The sequence below is a fragment of the Saccopteryx bilineata genome, chromosome 5 (genome assembly GCF_036850765.1).
Source record: "Saccopteryx bilineata isolate mSacBil1 chromosome 5, mSacBil1_pri_phased_curated, whole genome shotgun sequence".
Taxonomy (NCBI): domain Eukaryota; kingdom Metazoa; phylum Chordata; class Mammalia; order Chiroptera; family Emballonuridae; genus Saccopteryx; species Saccopteryx bilineata.
This window is the reverse complement of record NC_089494.1, coordinates 47,402,182-47,421,498: the sequence shown is the minus strand read 5'-3', so window position 1 is coordinate 47,421,498 and position 19,317 is coordinate 47,402,182. Positions and strand designations below refer to the sequence as shown.

The window sequence follows — 19,317 nt, the reverse complement described above, 5'->3', positions numbered from 1 at the left end:
CTTGGGTCGCTGAACTGAGGGAGATCTTATCAATTAGAACCAAGGGTGCGCAGATTTCATGGGTTAAGCTAATTTCAGTGATTGGGTCGCAGCTGTGCTCCCGAAGGTATTTTAGGCTGCCTGTGCGCGCCCCTCCCCCAACGCTTGATTGTTAGCTTGAATGGCTGTGTGAGGTGCCCCGCCCACGGAGAGAATCTCCCAAGTAGAAGACCACCCTGGTGCCTCTCCCACTGGCCCTGCCGCTGGCGGCTGAATCGCACCACGTGCAGGATAATGGGGCACCCTGGGTGTGCGGGCCAGTAGGGCGCTCTGGGCGTGTGGAATGCCCAGGGCACGCGCGCGAATGGGGTGCTCCGGGCACCGGTGGCTGGCGACTCTCACTCGTAGTGCGCGGGCCGCTGGGAACGTTAGCGGTGCTCTCTCTGCAACCGGACCGGGCGCGCGCCGGCGGCTGCTCGCTGCTCCCGACTGTGGGCGGTGCTCGCTCTGCAACCGTACCGGGTGCTCGCCAGCGGCTGCTCGCTGCTCCGGAGTGTGGGCGGTGCTCGCTCTGCAACCGGACCGGGCGTGCACCCCGGCTGCTCGCGGCTCCCGAGTGTGGGCGGTGCTCGCTCTGCAACCGGACCGGGCATGCCGGTGGCTGCTCGCGCTCCGGAGTGTGGGCGGTGCTCGCTCTGCAACCGTACCAGGCGCGCACCCGCGGCTGCTCGCTGCGGCTCCCGAGTGTGGGCTGACTCACCACAGGCGCACTCCCTCGCGGCTTGAATGAACATCGCTGCGGTAGCTTCCTCCACACCCTCGTCTCTCAGATTCAAGTGATAACAGTCCTTTCGCTTTCAGTTTGTGTGGAACTCCGGAATGCTCTGAGGATAAATTTTTCTGTTTCTAATTGATAAATTTGTTGTGATTTAGGGGAGATCTGTCGGACACGCTGCTCACGGCGCCATTTCCGTGACGTCTCAAATTTTGTTCTATATTGTGCTATTTCTAGAATTCCTAATGGGTCAAAAACAAAATGTAAGCTTTATTTTAAAAAATATTTTATACAAGTTTTTTTAAGCCCCTTTCTTTACTATTATTATTTTACTGATTGATTTTAACAAAAGAATAAGAGAGAGAGAGAGAGAAAAAAAGTCAATCTGTTACTATACATGCCTTGATCTGGGATCAAACTGGCAACTTCCAACTCTTTAGTATGATCCTTTAACCAGTGAAGCTATCTGACCAGGGCTATATAAGGTTTTTATATTAAAATTATACTTGAATTTTTCTAGAAATATTTTAGGTGTCTAATTCAAGTAAACCTCAAAGGGCTTCCATCAAACCCTTCCAAATAAAATAGAACAATGAACAAACAAAGTTACTACTATAGTCTTGGGTAAAAAAATATTATAAAATGTTCTTAAAATATATAAAAAATTATTATATATAAATAAAATAAGTGTTATTTCAGGTATAATTATTCTTAATAAAATTATGAATAACAGGTAGAATCGCTAGTTGAATGCAACATTCTATAAAAAGACTAAATAAAATCTTAGTAATAAGAATAAATACTGAAAAATATGTTAATATAAATATGATTTAAAATACTTAATCTTTTTAATGTAGTCTGTATTCATAAGAGTTTATGCATTTCAAAGAAAAAAATTTTATGTATACATTTCTTTTTTAAAAAGACATTTTGAAATATTTTTTATAACCACCCTGTCTTCGTGTTGAATGTGCTCTCTAATATACTGAATCTTTTGGAGGTGAAGTAATTGCAATCTTCAGGCCAAAGAGAGACTAAAATTCCTTGGAAATTTCTAAGTAAGAGTCCATTTTTAAGATTTTAAGACTGCAAACCATGCAGTGTTTATTGCTGCATTTTTGAAATTATTTGTGATTTATAAAATGCACATGGCCTCTTTTAACTCTTCTTGAACTATCCTACAACTTCACATGGTCTATAGAGTCAGATCCATTTAATTAGCACCTCAGCCTACACCAGCCACTGTATCCCACCTCATGCCCTTCCTGTATACTCTGCTTACTCTTTACAGATTTTCTTTTTCTATTTTCTGTACTACTACTTTTATAAAATACCCCTGGGGCGTTTGTATCAACTGTTCTTCTGGTGTTCATTGCTCTTGCTCCTCTCTGATTAGAAATATATATATTTTAAGAACCAGTACAAATATAAACCCCAATGTGAAATATCCCTAAGCTCCATCCTAGTAGTTAAAATATCCTCTATGGAATTAGAGGACTGTTTATTCCCAGCAACTTGAGAGGACAATTTATAAAGAAAATTGTAAGAAAACAAATAAATGCCAGCCTTTTGCTATATGATTTCTGCTAATTAAAAATATTTTTGTGAAGATGGATAACAGTAGACTAATAATTATGGTTAAAAAAGAAGCATTCATTGCTTATTTGTTTCATGTCAAAAGTATCTTTTATTATAAATTCTTATTCCTGTATAATTATAACACTAACTTTTAAAAATCTCTTGAATCTTTATCTCTGGTGAAAAGTGACCTAGGAAATTTAATTATCTCTTATTAATAGAAATTTGTGACATATTCTTCAAATTACCTGCCTATTTAATATACATTTCTCAAGACTTTGTTTGATGTGAAAAGCTTCCAGGTAAAGATACTGACTTTCTGACCTTTCTTGTTACTGAGAGTGGTGATATTTCTGGCCTCAAAGGTAACTGCTAGATTATGTTCTGGAATTGGCTAAATTCCTAAGCAGAAAGTTTCTTAAATTTATAAAATTTTGAGATAAAGACTTGCTTTATGTTTTCTTTAATTTATATTTAAGAAATTCTACCAAATCTTTGCTCACTGTAACCTCTATAATATGTTACATATTTGCAATATTAGTCAACATGAATGAAATAAATACTTTGCATGTTGTAATTTTGTTACACCACATTAAAAAAGAATCCATCTTTTTATATAACATCTTAAAAATTTAGAAAAAAAAATCAGACATAATTTACAATTCTAAAAGATTTCCGGTTTCCTTAAAGAGCAAACTTTTCTGTATGAATGTGTTAATTAAAAACTTGATTAGTAAAACACTTTCTCAGAAAAAAAAAATGTTAGTTGATTAGGAAAAATTGCATACACTTTTATTTATTATACATCTTATTGACTGAAGAAATGAGACACTGAGAAGGGGTGAGAGGTAAGAAAACAAAAGCACACTTTTCTGTGAATAATTCTTGCCCAGTTGAGTCACACTGGCTTTGGTCCATTGGAGGGACTGTTTTAGAAATGTACTCTATGTCTGTAATTTTATGGCTAGTCCTTAAGGTATAGAATATGTTCCATATTACTTCTTATTATACTGTGCCAAACTAATGAATTAAAAATAGTTAATGTTGGAATTAAAAAAAAATAGATCTTAGCCAAGTTGGAAGACGTGAATTCAGATACGGCCAAGCAGTAAGGATCAGAAACATTTATCATGTGCTTCTGTCACTTTGTGTGTGAGATGCATGACAGCATGAATATAGGTGGTAATTTACAATAGATGCTAAAGTAGAAAATATTTATTTGATTGTTATAAAAATTTTACATTTAAGCAAACAATATTTTACTGGTTATAATACGTTAAAATTTAAAATATAATTTCTAATGCTTTTATTAGGAGAAATGTTTTAAAAAGTAATTGCTTCATGAACAAAATATCTTTTAAGAAAATAGATATATATTCCAACTATGTCCAGGAGTCTACTTTGGGAAGCCGCATTCTCACTCACAGCCCAGACTGAGATCCGCTAAGGCACCTGACCTTCAAAACCTCCTGATCATGCTGCTTCCATATAGACTCAAAGATAATTTAGAAACTGGTAATAAAAGATAGTGAATTTGATAGAATTGATCACTAAGCCAAGCAGACATGGACTAATTTATGTCTTAATTTCATCTTGAGTTACCACCAACACTAAGGCACTATGTTAATAAAATACTTCCGTTATAATTTTATGTATAAAATGCATTTGATAAGAAAGATTACTTTTTAAAAATTTTTTTTAATTCACTTTAGAGAGGAGAGGGAGAGAGAGAGAGAGAGAGAGAGAGAGAGAGAGAGAGAGGAGAGACGGAGAGAGAGAAGGGGGGAGGAGCTGGAAGCATCAACTCCCATATGTGCCTTGACCAGGCAAGCCCAGGGTTTCAAACCGGCGACCTCAGCATTTCCAGGTTGAAGAAAGATTATACAAGGTAAAATAAGGCTTTTTCTCAAGTCTTATTTCCACAAGTGTCCAGCTTCCTTGTAGATAAAAATATTTTCTTGTGCATCCTTCAGAAATGTTCCATGTAGTACCAACCTCAACCTGTACCCAGCAGGGATGCCTGGGACGCGGCTACATTCTCGGTGGAGGACTTGGTGCAGATGATGTGGGCGGCAGCACTACTGGCAGGGACCACTGACAGGGACCCAGGGGGAGAGCAGAACGAGGAGGAGAATGTCAGGAAAAACTGGGATTACGATGATAGAAAATAAAAGGGAGAAAGGAACAAATAACACCAGAAGTAAAAATTTCAGAAAAAAAAATAACAAGATAAAAGAAAATGGCAACAAAAGAAAAGGCAAGAGGAAATTAAAAAGAGGTTAGAAGAACCTGAAAAATCTCAAGTTCTTACACCATGAGATAAACAGCTGCTAAAGAAATTACGAGAAGAACCAGATCTTGAATTAGCAAAAGAAACATTTGGGGTTGCTAATACGGTTTACAGAATAGATGTTATGAACCCATCTTCAAGAGATGACTTCACAGTTTAGAAAGTTACTAAAAGATAAAATTGTACAGCATAAAAAGTCACAGTATTATGCCAGTTTTTGGAAGCCTTAGTATGAGATATGTGTATTTTATTGGAAATTGATGACTTGTAAAAATGATCAATTTATTGACGGTGCTTTGTAGTGAGAGATGAAAACAAGAAAAGGTCAGAGCAAGCTGTGTGTGAGCAGAGTATATTACATTAGGGTAGCAATGCAGGCATAATACAAGCCTAAAAAACTTAAAGTTCAAGCAATTCACCAATACTACTTAAAATGGAATAGAACAAGAGTGTGAGCGCATTTACTGTCTTTTTGTTTTTTGTTTTTCTAAATAGGTACGTTCAGTCTTGGTTTCTGAACCAAGTCTTGGATTCTCTATCTAATGATAGAGAGTGTCCTGGATTAAGTGTGGGATCTTCCTTAGAGAACTAAAGATTTTCTGGGACCAGAGGCATTGATGTCTCTTTGAAGGTTGCAATACCAGATAAGATACACACGGTGCGTAAAGTATTATAAATTAACTCTCTTTTATCTTCAAAGTAAAGCCAAAAAGGAGAAGCAAGGTGTGGTTCCTGGAGGGGGATTAAAGGCCGCCGTGGACGACCATCTGGCAAATTGTGGTGGTTATGATTGAGGATATATACAAGACTATGAATATTTTTATCTTCTTGCATCTTCTTTCTGTTGCACACAATCCCTTCAACATGTAGCACAACTTCCTTTCCTTGCAGTTCTGACAAACACTACAATAAGAAATGCAGTGTCTTTTGCATTGGTTATTGAACCGCTTGACACGTAGCTGGTAATGCAAACGAGGGAACGTGGATTTTGGTGCTGAGGGGTTAAAATTGGAGAACTCAGTTGCCATTAAATCCAAGGTTTAAAAAAGAAATCTAGTAAGATTGTCATTGTTGCTATCTGATTCTGTGCCAGCAGTCACTAAATTGGAGACAAAGGATGCAATATGATAGAAATTGTGTAGTATTACCCAGCACCATTTGGTAATACAGCCTAAATTATACCTCATTGAACTGCTTCATAACTCGTCAAGAAAAAGCCGTTTACAGCGATGGCATAGTAATTTACTCAATTTACTAATTGAGTGTGAGGATATCAAATATAAGTTATGAAGAAGACTGTTTATCTCAGAGTGAAGATATGGCAGCTGAAAAGCACTATTTGATACTTAAATATTAAATGACCAAAACCTTCTAACTTTCAAGCTGAAGAAGGTAAACTTTTCCATTATTGCTTACAAGTTGTGGAATCTCTTGAGTTCAGACTGTCTAGTTTATCAGACTACTCTACTGATGGAGGGCTTCACATGGGGGAGGCAACCCCTACCTTTTTTATTTGCCTGGTTTAAGTGTCTGAGAAATAAATCTCCTTTGATCTCCTAGGCTGCAATGGAACAACTTAAACACGGTTTTGGCATTTCCTTTCCTTTATAAAATATGCTCAGCAACCTTTACCAGTTAACTACAGTTTAGCAAATTGTTATGTTAACAATTATGACATCTGCAATGTTTTATAAAGCAACTAATTAATAAAATCAGTATTGTGAGGATTTAATTTTGTTAGCTCCCAAGAAATTTTTTTTTTTTTTTTTTTGGAGAGCTTAGAGCACAGCTCTTGGGACTAGAGTTCTCTATACACTTGCAAAGCTTAATAAATGCTTGACAAGTAGTTAATAGCTTTAAAACAAAAATAATTTGTCAGGCCCTTAATAGTGGCACCTTAGAACAACAAAGGTATAGGGCGTCCTTCCTCATCTTATTTATTTGGGAAATGATTTGGTTATTTAGATACTAAGGCCTAATTAAGTAGCTAGAAGAACTGTTTATTTAGTATAATTGAGCTCATAATTCAGGTTATGGCTTTTAATATAGATTGAATGTTCTTTATTATATATTTTCTTCTAAGCAATTTAATTAAATTTGTGGTTAGAGTCTTTATTTTTTTAAACTGTCAGAAGCTCAAAAGTAAGGACAGAACACAAAATACTTTTAATTTCTCTTACACATGCAGTGAGAACCTCAATCAAAGCTCTGTAGACCACTAAGTGGAAGACAGGAGCATCCAAATGATTTGAGGGATTAACAGAAAGCAGAAACTACACAGCAGTAATTACAGCAAATAAAGATTGTTTTAAGGCAGACAAGGACTAAGATTTTCTTAGCAGTTAATAAATTTAAAATCTATTTTATTATAGCACTGAATTTAAAAACTATTTTATTATAGCCTGACCAGGTGATGGCGCATTGTATAGACCACAGACCTGGGATGCTGAGGACCCACGTTTGAAACTCTGACGTTGTTGGCTTGAGTGTGAGATCATAGACATGACCCAATAGTTGCTGGCTTGAGCCTGAAGGTCACTAGTTTGAAGCCCAAGGTCACTGGCTTGGGCAAGGGGTCATTGGCTCAGTTGGAGCCCCCCCACTCCCAAAGACACATGTGAGAAAGTAATCAATGAACAACTAAGGTGCTGCAAGTATGAGTTGATGTTTCTCATCTCTCTTCCTGTCTGTCTGTTCCTGTCTCTTTCTCTCTCCTCACTAAAAAAAAAAAAAAAAAAAAAAGAGGAAAAAACAATTATAGAGAACAGTGTCTGCCTAATGCAAGCATATTATCTGTTCTTTAACTATGCAAATAATATTAAATTACTTTGAAACTGGAAAAAATATTTCATGCAAATACAAATATAAATAAATTTATACACTTAAAAGCACATTTAAAAAACCAAACAATATTTCATCATCCATAGACAGTGTGTCCATAAAGTCATGGTGCAATTTTGACCGGTCACAGGAAAGCAACAAAAGATGATAGAAATATGAAATCTGCACCAAATAAAAGGGAAACACTCCCAGTTTCATACCTATTCAGTGCAGTTCAATGTGGGCTCATGCACAGATTTTTTAGGGCTCCTTAGGTAGCTGTCCTGTATAGCCTCTACAGACTCGTCACTGACTGATGGCCTACCAGAATGGGGTTTCTCCACCAAACTGCCGGTATCCTTCAACTGCTTATCCCACCCAGTAATGTTATTCCTATGTGGTGGCGCTTCATTATAAATGTCCCGATATTCATGTTGCACTTTGGTCACGGATTCAAATTTTACAAGCCACAGAACACACTGAACTTTCCTCTGTACCGTCCACATCTCGACTGGCATGGCTGTGGGCTGCTCCGTTGTATACATAGTGTTACGTTATCATCTGCACATGCGCACATGCTGCCACATCATCCTACAGAAACTGGGAGGGTTTTCCTTTTATTTGATGCAGATTTCACATTTCTTTCATCTTTGGTTGGTTTCCTGTGACCGATCAAAAGTGCACCATGACTTTACGGACACACTGTACTGAAGTAATGAAACCAATAATGAATCCCACACATGAAATGGGTCCAGTTATTTGCACAATAATCCAATCTTTTCTGCATTATTAATCTCTTTCCTTTATTGTTTCAAAAACTTTAGGGAGTTAAGATGAGAAAAGTTTATGTTGCTTAATAATGTTTCAAAACAATTTTGAACATTATTTATTTTTGAGAGAGAGAGAAAGGAAGAGAGTGAAAAGCATCAACTCATAGTTGTTTGACTTTAGTTGTTTATTGATTGCTTCTTTTATTTATTTTTTGTTTGTTTATTCATTTATAATTTTATTTAGAAAATTAAATTTGACAGGGTGACATTGATCCATAAGTGTACATAGGTTTCAGGTAAATATTTCTATAGCATTTGAACTGTTGATTATCTTGTATACCCATTATCGATTGCTTCTCATATGTGCCTTAACCAGAGGCTGAAGCAGAGCCAATGACCTCTTGCTCAAGCCAGAAACCTTGTGCTTTAAGCCAGGGACCTTTGGGCTCAAGCAAGCAACCTTAGAATCATGTCAATGATCCTGTCCTCAAGCCTTCAAACCTGCACTCAAGTCAGCGAGCCTGCACTCAAGCTGGGAATCTTTGGGTTTTTGTTTTTGTTTTTCTGAAGTGAGAAGCAGGGAGGCAGAGAGACAGACTCATGTATGCACCTGACCAGGATTCACTAAGGGGCAATGCTCTGCCCATCTGGGGTGTTGCTCTGTTGCAACCAGAGCCATTCCACCACCAAGGTGGGGGCCATCCTCAGCGCCTGGGCCAATTTTGCTCCAATGGAGCCTTGGCTGCAGGAGGGGAAGAGAGAGATAAAGAGAAAGGAGAAGGAAAAAAGAGAGAGAGAGAGAGAAAGGAGAAGGGGGAGGGTGAAGAAGCAGATGGGCACTTCTGTGTGCCCTAGCTGGGAATCAGACCTAGGACTTCCACACACTGGGCTGACGCTCTACCACTGAGCTAACTGGTCAGGGCAATCTTTGGGTTTTGAATCTGGGGCCTCAGCTATCTAGGTCGGCACTTTATCCACAGTGCAGCCACCAGTCAGGCTAAAACAATTTTAAACTATAAATTTATGAGTTACATTTAAAATAAATTGTCAATGTAACTCAAATACTGTATTTAATCCTAGAATTCATATCTTTGACCATTTAAGAGGAGATTTTTTTATCTTAGGGTTCAGAAAGCTTAAAAGAACACTGCTTCCATCCCAACAATAACAAGTTGGGTAATTTACCAAATCGTAAATTTTCTCTAGCCCATCAAAGTGCTAAGTCCACAGGGCAAGCAAAGAGTCTCAAGTGTAGAGGAAATACAGATGCGTCCAAAAAGAGAAAAACTGTGAGACCTGGTTCACCTGCAGGAAAGCATAATAGAAAGGAACATGGAGTGCCAAACTGGTAAGAAAAATTCAGTTAAATGTTTGAAAAAGTTTCTAAATGTGAGGGCTGGCTCTTCTGACAGTATGGAATCCTTGGAGTTACAGACTCACAGAGAGATTATACTTAATTTCTTGCTTAGCTCCTCACCCCTCTCCAGGTTCTCAAAAAAAAAAATGTGGGTCAGGTTGGGAGATCAGAGATTTTCTCCTGCTTGATCAAGCCTTGGTGAAGAAAGTAGCAACCATAGTGAGAAAGGAAACAAAGCCCACTTAAGTTATTCTTGCCTATCTTCACTGTTGAACAAAATACACCATGCAGGGTGGGGAAGAAGACCCTCTAGCACTCAGGGAACACGTGAGAATCCATCACAGTTTAGGAAAAATAAAAAGAAAGAAACCCTTCAGTACCAAGGCAAAGTCAGAACTTTAGAGGTACTCTATCACTGGTGGAGTTGCAGGGTCACCAAGAATTTCCCGCTATCAAGGAACAGTGGGCTTATAGAAAACTGATGCGAAAGCAGAACAAGAGAGAACCCTCTCCACTCCTCATCACAAGCTAACCAAGTAATGAGTGATAAGCAGAATCAGTCTACTTCTAAAAGAGGGACAAAAGCATGGATAGAAACCTTCTTTAATGAGTAAATCTAAAGAGAAGTCTAAATATAAATGTGGAATGTTAGCATTAAGTAAAAAAATTCTTCAACCCAGCCCCCATTATAAGTACAAGACAAAACTAGAAGAATTTAGAGCTAGTGATGCTCTAAAAATCATTGTAACATGAAGACCCAAATCCAGTTCACCTCCTGACTAGATTAACTGAGTTTGTCACACTTAGGAACTCACATAAAAATAAATATGTCCATTTTCAGATATAAAATATATTTATCTCAATCTGTATTGTTTTAGACACAGTGTTCAACATTTAACAACAAAAACAAAAAGCTATAATGGAAACAATTAATAAAATCAGGCCCATATAGGACACAGATGTTCTAACTATCAAACAGGAAATTTAAAATAACAATGATTTTTTAAAAACTTATTGTGTTTACATAGATTCTAGTGTCCTCCTGAATGAATCCCCCCCTCCCCTGTGTTCCCCACAACATCCCCCTTTCCACCCTCCCCACAACGCCCTCCCCCTTTCCCTCCAGGATTTGCTTTTCTGCTCTCTATAACATTGTGTTATGTGTATATAATTTCACCAATCTCTTTCCTTTTTCTGATCCCTTCCTATCATCTCCTTTCCTTCTGTCCGCTTTCCCTCTGGTCCCTTTGATCCTGCTTCTGTCTCTATTCCATTCTTCAGTTCACATTGTTCATTGGATTCCTCAAATAAGTGAGGTTATATGATATTTTTCCTTCTCTGCCTGCCTGATTTTACTTAGCATAATAGTCTCCAGGTCCATCCATGTTGTTGCAAAAGGTAAGATTTCCTTCTTTTTCATGGCCTCATATTATTCCATTGTGTACATGTACTCATCCACTGACAGACACTTGGGCTGTTTCCAGATCTTGGCTATTGTAAACAATGCTGCCGTAAATATGGGGGTGCATTTCTTCTTTTGAATCATTGATGTGGTGTTTTGGGGATATATTCCTAAAAGTGGAATGGCTGGGTCAAAAGGAAGTTCCATTTTTAATTTTTTGAGGAATCTCCATACTGTTTTCCACAGTGGCTGCACCAGTCTGCATTCCCACCAGCAGTGCAGGAGGGTTCCCTTTTCTCCACATCCTCGTCAGCACTTATTATGTGTTGTTTTGTTATGAGCACCATTCTGACTAGGATGAGGTGATATCTCATTGTGGTTTTAGTTTGCATTTCTCTAATTATTAGTGATGTTGAGCACAAAATAACAATGATTAATGTATTAAAAACTATTGTTTACAAGGTCGACATTTATGTATTATAGCAGAGAGATGAAAATTATAAGAACAGATCTTAAATTCTATCAGGATGATGAAAGCTATAAGAAAAATCAAATGCAAATCTTAGACATAAGAAATGCAATGATCCAGGCCCTGGCCGGTTGGCTCAGCGGTAGAGCATCGGCCTGGCGTGCGGGGGACCCGGGTTCAATTCCCGGCCAGGGCACATAGGAGAAGCGCCCATTTGCTTCACCACCCCCCCCTCCTTCCTCTCTGTCTTTCTCTTCCCCTCCCGCAGCCAAGGCTCCATTGGAGCAAAGATGGCCCGGGCGCTGGGTATGGCTCCTTGGCCTCTGCTCCAGGCGCTAGAGTGGCTCTGGTCATGGCAGAGCAACGACCCGGAGGGGCAGAGCGTCGCCCCTGGTGGGCGTGCCGGGTGGATCCTGGTCAGGCGCATGCAGGAGTCCGTCTGACTGCCTCCCCGTTTCCAGCTTCAGAAAAATACAAAAAAAAAAAAAAAAGAAATGCAGTGATCCAGATAATAAAAATGACTTTCATAGGTTTAATGATAAAAGAGCCAAAGAAAATAGACCCAGTAAACACAAAAATTGGCTAATAAAATTAACAAGGCTAAATTGCAAAGGGTAAATTAATAAAAAAAAAAAAGAATGACCAATACATATAAGACCTTTAGAAATTATCAGTCAGTTTAATATAGGTGCAATAGGAATGATAAGAGAAGATGGAGAGAACACATGGAAGGGAAATATTGTCAGTTAATGACTGAGAATTTTCCAAAAATATTGAAAAACATGGAACCACAGACCAAATAATTTTATAAGAAATCAAGCAGAAGTATTTAATAAATAATAAATAAATCACCTAGACAAAACATATATATTTTTAAATTTTTTATTATTATTAAGTGAGAGAATGAGAGGCAGGGAGGCAGAGAGACAGACTTCTGCATGCTCCCTAACCAGGATCCACCTGGCAAGCCCCCTATTTTGGAGATACTCTGCCCATTTGGGGTTGCTGCTCCATTGCTTGGCAACTGAGCTATTTTAGTGCCTGAGGCGAGGCCATGGAGCCATTCTCAGCACCCAGGGCCAACTTGCTTGAACCATTCAAGCCAGGAGGGGAAGACAGACAGAGAGAGAGAGAGAGAGAAAAGGGGGGGGGTGGAGAAGCAGATGGTTGCTTCTCCATTGAACCAACTGGCCAGGGCAAACAAAATATATCTAAAGTGCTGAAAACTAAAGATAGAGAGAAACTGTTAAAGGAAATCTTCTCTTTAAGACTCTTTAGGGGAGTTTTAAAATAGTCTTCCCAAGATTTCACATCACAATCTTCAGAAACTAGAAGATCATAAAACAATAGGTTTAAAATTCCACAAGAAAAAAATAATTCAATCTAGAATATTATACTTAGCATAAATATATTGCTCACAAAAATTAGGGGATATTTTATTGCTTCATCCTCTAGTTTTTCATCCCTTAATTTTTGTGAGCAGTATAGCTTTCAAAAATAAAAGAACAATATTTTCAGACAAAGAAAAGAAAGGGTAGTTTATATGACAATAACAATCCCCTACAACAAAAATGTTAAAAGAATTCTTTAGGTTAAATGTATATGATAAAAATCTTAAATCTACACAAAGGAATGAGTAGTACTGAAAACAGTATAAATTAGCATATATATAAAAATTAATTTTCTTATTTTAATCGCTCTGTTTACTAATTAATTGAAGCTGCACCAGTCAGTTCATGGTTGAACTCTGTCTCAAACCTGAAATGCAGATATTCTCTGTGATTAATTGTTACCCAAAGCAGAATGTTGAAAATCAAATCTTTGTTACTGATTTAATATAGACTAATGTCTGAATGAATCAATCAACAGGTGAACTGAATGAGGATTATCTCCCATCAGTCATCTTCAATATTGGATTTATAATTATCAAAATAATGCTATTACTTTTCATGTAAAGAACTATAAGGAAAATGTTGGGAGTTGGGGTGGGTGGAATGAAGACATAAGAAAGTAGTGCCTGACTCCTTAAAGCACAAAATTTACCCTTCTTCAAACACAGGTCGATTTAATTAAATTACAATGATGATCCAAAAAAAGGTTGACTATGGAGTAAAAATTTTTTTTTGATAACATGGAAGTCAACATTATCAACTAAAGGACTTAATACTCATAGTTCATAATGCAGAAATAGTGCTTTTTTAATAGTATATGTCACTGCAATTCAGGTACAGGTTTATCACCATAAAAGAGTTTAATAAACCTGGTGAAAATTTCTGTTCATTTCTCTCATCAGAATTCTACTAATAAAGAGTTAGGGGGAAATAAGTTGAAAGCCAATAAATCTATGTCAGTAAAATGCTCATGGAAATTTAACAACAGTATAATTCTTCCCCTTCTAGTTTTACTAAAGAGCTCACAATTCTGCATCATTTAGATGTCAGTGCATAGTTCTGACATCCAAGGTTATTGTAACCTTCAGAAAGAACATTCTTAGTGATGAAAATGTCTAACTTGTCAAACACTTAGTTGTTTTATTTGTCAGGCAAGTTATACTGGCAAGTACATCTGTGTGAAGTAATTTTTATATATTCTCCTTGACCATTGTGGCCAGGGAGTTTTCAACAAAGAAACAAAATATAAACATATCAATCAAAATAGTATACTTTGCAAAAACATGGGACTTTCAGACATGGCCTATCCAAGTAATTATATGAAATCCCTTGAGAAAAGAGAGTATATGTAAAGCAAGGAGGAAAACTGCACTTGGTATAAGCTGTATAAAACCAAGAATATAATATTAAAAGTGCTGGTCTAGGCCCTGGCCAGTTGGCTCAGTGGTAGAGCGTCGGCCTGGCGTGTGGAAGTCCCGGGTTCGATTCCTAGCCAGGGCACACAGGAGAAGTGCCCATCTGCTTCTCCACCCTTCCCCCTCTCCTTCTTCTCTGTCTCTCTCTTCCCCTCCCGCAGCCAAGGCTCCATTGGAGCAAAAGATGGCCCAGGCACTGGGGATGGCTCCTTGGCCTCTGCCCCAGGCGCTAGAGTGGCTCTGGTCGCGACAGAGCAATGCCCCGGATGGGCAGAGCATTGCCCCCTGGTGGGCGTGCCGGGTGGATCCCGGTCAGGCACATGTGGGAGTCTGTCTGACTGCCTCCCCGTTTCCAGCTTCAGAAAAATACAAAAAAAAAAAAAAAAAAAAAAAAGAAAAAAGTGCTGGTCTACAAAGAAAGTGGCGCACGCTTCTTAGGAAAAATAATCAGATTTAAACCACAATTGGCAGCAATGATTGGTCTCAGAGCTTTCACCTTTCTGGGTGGTTAGTTTTGCATAGTTAAAATTAATTAGATGGTTAAATATTATATACTATTAAAATTCTTACATAAAAACTAAGCTCTCCATAAGTTCTTAATACACAGTGACTCTCTTTACATTCATTGGCAAGCAAAGTAAAATGAAAGCATGGGAATTTAATTAAATGTCTCCGCTCTTCCAATATCAATGTCATATACAATATATTATTTAGCTTACTGAGTTTGAAATTTCCAGATGCCATTTTAAGTTTTAGATGTTGGACCAAATTGTGAAACTTTAGGAACACCAAATTACTAAGTGAAATACAAATGAATGTGCTATTTTAGCAGGAGTTTGTTTTGAAAATCTGTGCGAATAATCAAACTCAGCATTCTCTTCTGGACATTAATATATGCTTTAATAGGCCTGAGATCATCAGAGGACAAACACAGAATAAATTGCAAAATTTTAAAAATACAACCTATGTCTCTTTATACACAATAAAGAAAAATAATCAGTACTGAAGTATTATTAGGATGAAGAAAGAGGCAACTAGCCTGACCTGTGGTGGCACAGTGGATAAAGTGCATTGACCTGGAATGCTAAAGTCACCGGTCTGAAAACCAAGGCTTGCCTGGTGAAGGCACTTATGAGAGTTGATGCTTCCTGTTCCTCCCCCCCTCTCTCTCTCTCTCTCTCTCTCTCTCTCTCTCTCTCAAACGAATAAAGTAAAAAAAATTAAATAAATAAAAAGAGGCAACTAACATGTTAGGAGAAAACTGACATAGAAAATAATATAGCAAATAGAACACTAAATAGAAAAAAATAGCTAATTAGATGTTTTCATCTCTGCTTACTAGAGAAGTAAAACTTAATTTTGAAAAAATGGAAAAGTCTGGTGAATGCCAAAAATTTTTTCCATGCATTATAGCTCTTTGGCATATAATATGTATGTATTTATCCAAATGTTATGAGTGAAAATTATGGAATTTAAAGGTAACTGGAAGTGCATTTGAAGTACAGAATAGAAATATAAAAATCAATGAGTACATTTAAGGAAAACAATTCTATTGCATTGAAATTTAATATCATACTCTATAATGTTAAAAAACACTGGAGAAAAAGAGACAAACATAAAATTGCTTTTCTTCTTAAATTCACATTTGAAATAAAATTATAGTGGAGAGAAACTTTCTAAAAACAGTGTTGATGTGAACGATTTAGTGGTTGCTAAAGATAAATTTTAATAATATATATTTTAATTCTTTTATTTATTGATTGATTTTAAAGAGACAGGGAGAGTGAGAAAAATCACTTTGTTGTTCCACTTATTTATGCATTCATTAATTAATTTCTGTATGTGCCCTGACCAGGGCTTGAACCCACAATGTTGATGCAGGATAGTTTAATCAACTGAGCCACCCAGCCAGGGCAATAATATATATTTTTAAAACTACAGTTTCTGACAACTTTGGCGAGTATTTCCTCCATGTTTGGGGACAGTGGAGCAAGGCTGCACCATACAGTGGATAAGAACACGTAGTCTGGATCAGTGGTTCCCAACCTTTTTTGGGCCACGGACCAGTTTAAAGTCAGAAAATATTTTCACAGACCGGCCTTTAGAGTGAGACGGATAAATGTATCATGTAACCGAGACAAGTGTCAAGAGTGACTCTTTTTTTTTTTTTCCTTTTTTTTTTTTCTGAAGCTGGAAACGGGGAGAGATAGTCAGACAGACTCCCGCATGTGCCCCACCGGGATCCACCGGGCACGCCCACCAGGGGGCGACGCTCTGCCCACCAGGGGGCAATGCTCTGCCCCTCCGAGGCGTCACTCATTTGCGACCAGAGCCACTCTAGCGCCTGGGGCAGAGGCCAAGGAGCCATCCCCAGTGCCCAGGCCATCTTTGCTCCAATGGAGCCTTGGCTGCAGGAGGGGAGGAGAGAGACAGAGAGGAAGGAAAGGGAGAGGGGTGGAGAAGCAGTTGGGCACTTCTCCTTTGTGCCCTGGCTGGGAATCAAACCCGGGACTTCTGCATGCCAGGCCGATGCCCTACCACTGAGCCAACCGGCCAGGGCAAGAGTGACTCTTAAATGGATGTAACAGAGGGAATCTGGTCATTTTTTAAAAATAAAACATCGTTCAGACTTAAATATAAATAAAACATAAATAATGTAAACTATTTATTCTTTCTCTGCTGAGCAGTACCAAATGGCCCACGGTCCGGTACCAGTCTGCAGCCTGGGGGTTGGGGACCACTGGTCTGGATCACGCAGACCTGGGTTAAAACCCATTTCTACCATGTGTGAACTGTGTGATACTGGACAGGTGACTAACCTCTCAGATTCTCAATTTTATTTTTTTTTCTTTTTTTTCCTGAAGCTGGAAATGGGGAGAGACAGTCAGACAGACTCCCGCATGCGCCCGACCGGGATCCACCCGGCACTCCCACCAGGGGCGATGCTCTGCCCCCCCCCCCCCGGCGTCGCTTTGCGGCGACCAGAGCCACTCTAGCACCTGGGGCAGAGGCCAAGGAGCCATCCCCAGCGCCCAGGCCATTTTTGCTCCAATGGAGCCTTGGCTGCGGGAGGGGAAGAGAGAGACAGAGAGGAAGGAGGGGGTGGGGGGTGGAGAAGCAAATAGGCGCTTCTCCTATGTGCCCTGGCCGGGAATCGAACCTGGGTCCCCCGCACGCCAGGCCGACGCTCTACCGCTGAGCCAACCGGCCAGGGCTGATTCTCAATTTTCTTATCTGTAAAAGGTAAGAGCATCTACATCAAAAACTCCTGTGAGGATTAAAGTTGATTAATGCAAGTAATTGTGAATTATTATTATTATTTTTTTAATTTTTTATTTATTCATTTTAGAAAGGAGAGGGAGAAACAGAGAGAGAGAGAGAGAGAGGAGAGACAGAGAGAGAAGGGGGGGAGGAGCTAGAAGCATCAACTCCCATATGTGCCTTGAGCAGGCAAGCCCAGGGTTTCGAACCGGCGACCTCAGCATTTCCAGGTCGACGCTTTATCCACTGAATTCTGTATCATTTATTTTGTTTATGTTGATTATGATTTTATTGACCATTACTTCTGACCATTTCTGATGCCTAGCAAGTATCAGCTTATACTATTCTTGTCTCAGGAATATTATCTCTTATGGTGCCTTCCGGATTCCTGACACTTTTGAGAGACGTACTATCGCACAGAAGCTGCTCTAAGCAATTCAATTTCCAGACACCTCAAGATCATATTCCCTTATGCCTCCAGATTCTCGAAGTCTGGGAGGGAGTGGCATGACACTAACTGGAGAGATGAAGAAAGTAGGCAGGGACTGGGTTAATTTTATTCCAAGTACACTGATAAATTCATGGAAAGATAACCCTAGTTGCTGGGGGAGGGAAGGAAACAGCATGAATATTTACTTAGCACAAACTATACAACTATGACTAGATGTGTATATTTGAATTAAAAATTTAAGAAGGGGGGAAATTTTGATCCCCAAATTTTATAAGAATTAAAATATAAAAAATATATTTTGTAAAGAAACAACATACAATTTACATAATTTATTTTTCAAGATTTAAATTTTAGTCAGAAAATATATTTGAGTAATGATTCAATTGAAGAAGGTAATAAAAATTTAATATTGTTCAGATAACTTCCAAGTAAGTCATGCTTTCAAAACTACATTTTATTTTGCTTACTTATTTCTCTCCTTGCTCTATTCACTATTGGTATGAGAAAAAAGAATTCATTTAAGATTATAGTAAAATTACGTTAAGCCTTGATATTTTAGTGATTAGTCATTATGAAACTCGTTCCCCCTAAAGGCACCAGCAGAACTCATGTTCTCAGGCTCACCATTAACTTAGCTAAGCATATTTTTGAGGTTTGCATTGACAGTTGAGTGCCAGAACTTGATTATAATTCTTAGAAATCAAGAACTCAGAGGGGAATTTATAGATGATCTTCTCCTGTTTTCTTCACTGAAGAAGCAGAAACTCAGAAAAGTGACTTCCAGTTAAGGTAAAAAAACAAACAAAAAAACCCAGATTGGATGTTTAGTGACTTGGCTTCCAGGTCCAAATCTGTCATTATCTAATTTCCAAGAATGAATGACTTATTACAGCTCTTTAGCTGAAAAAATAAAATAAATACTACTAATAGTAATAAGAAAAATAAAAATTTATTTCCTTCAAATTATTAAAGAATAAGTAAATACAAAGAACATTAAGTCTAACTTTTGTTGAAAGGCAGTTTAATGGTATCTTGAGTGTTTCCAGAGAATTTTATCTTTTAGTTCTCATGAATACCTCCAGTGGAGCCCAACATGGATTTAGTTATTTTGCATGATATAATTCCCAAGTTTAATGGAAAGAAACATGCCAAGAACAAAGTATCTTGTGTCCAAAGAAGCAATTCCTTATTACTCAGCAACAATGAACAAAATAAAGAATAAAACCCCTAATTCTATTCAATGCAAAATATTGGAGGGAGAAGCTCTGTCTATATAATGATAGTAATTTAGGAAACAGCATAAGCACAAATGTCTGGGAAAGCAATGAGAAAGAGAAATATAGAGAATAGAGAAAAAAC

At 38.2% G+C, this 19,317-nt stretch overlaps 1 pseudogene; it reads left to right on the top strand.

Annotated features, from left to right (window-relative positions):
* The first annotated feature begins 630 nt into the window (after positions 1-630).
* LOC136306466 (eukaryotic translation initiation factor 3 subunit J-like) lies at positions 631-5,581 on the top strand (annotated as a pseudogene).
* Positions 5,582-19,317: the final 13,736 nt, after the last annotated feature.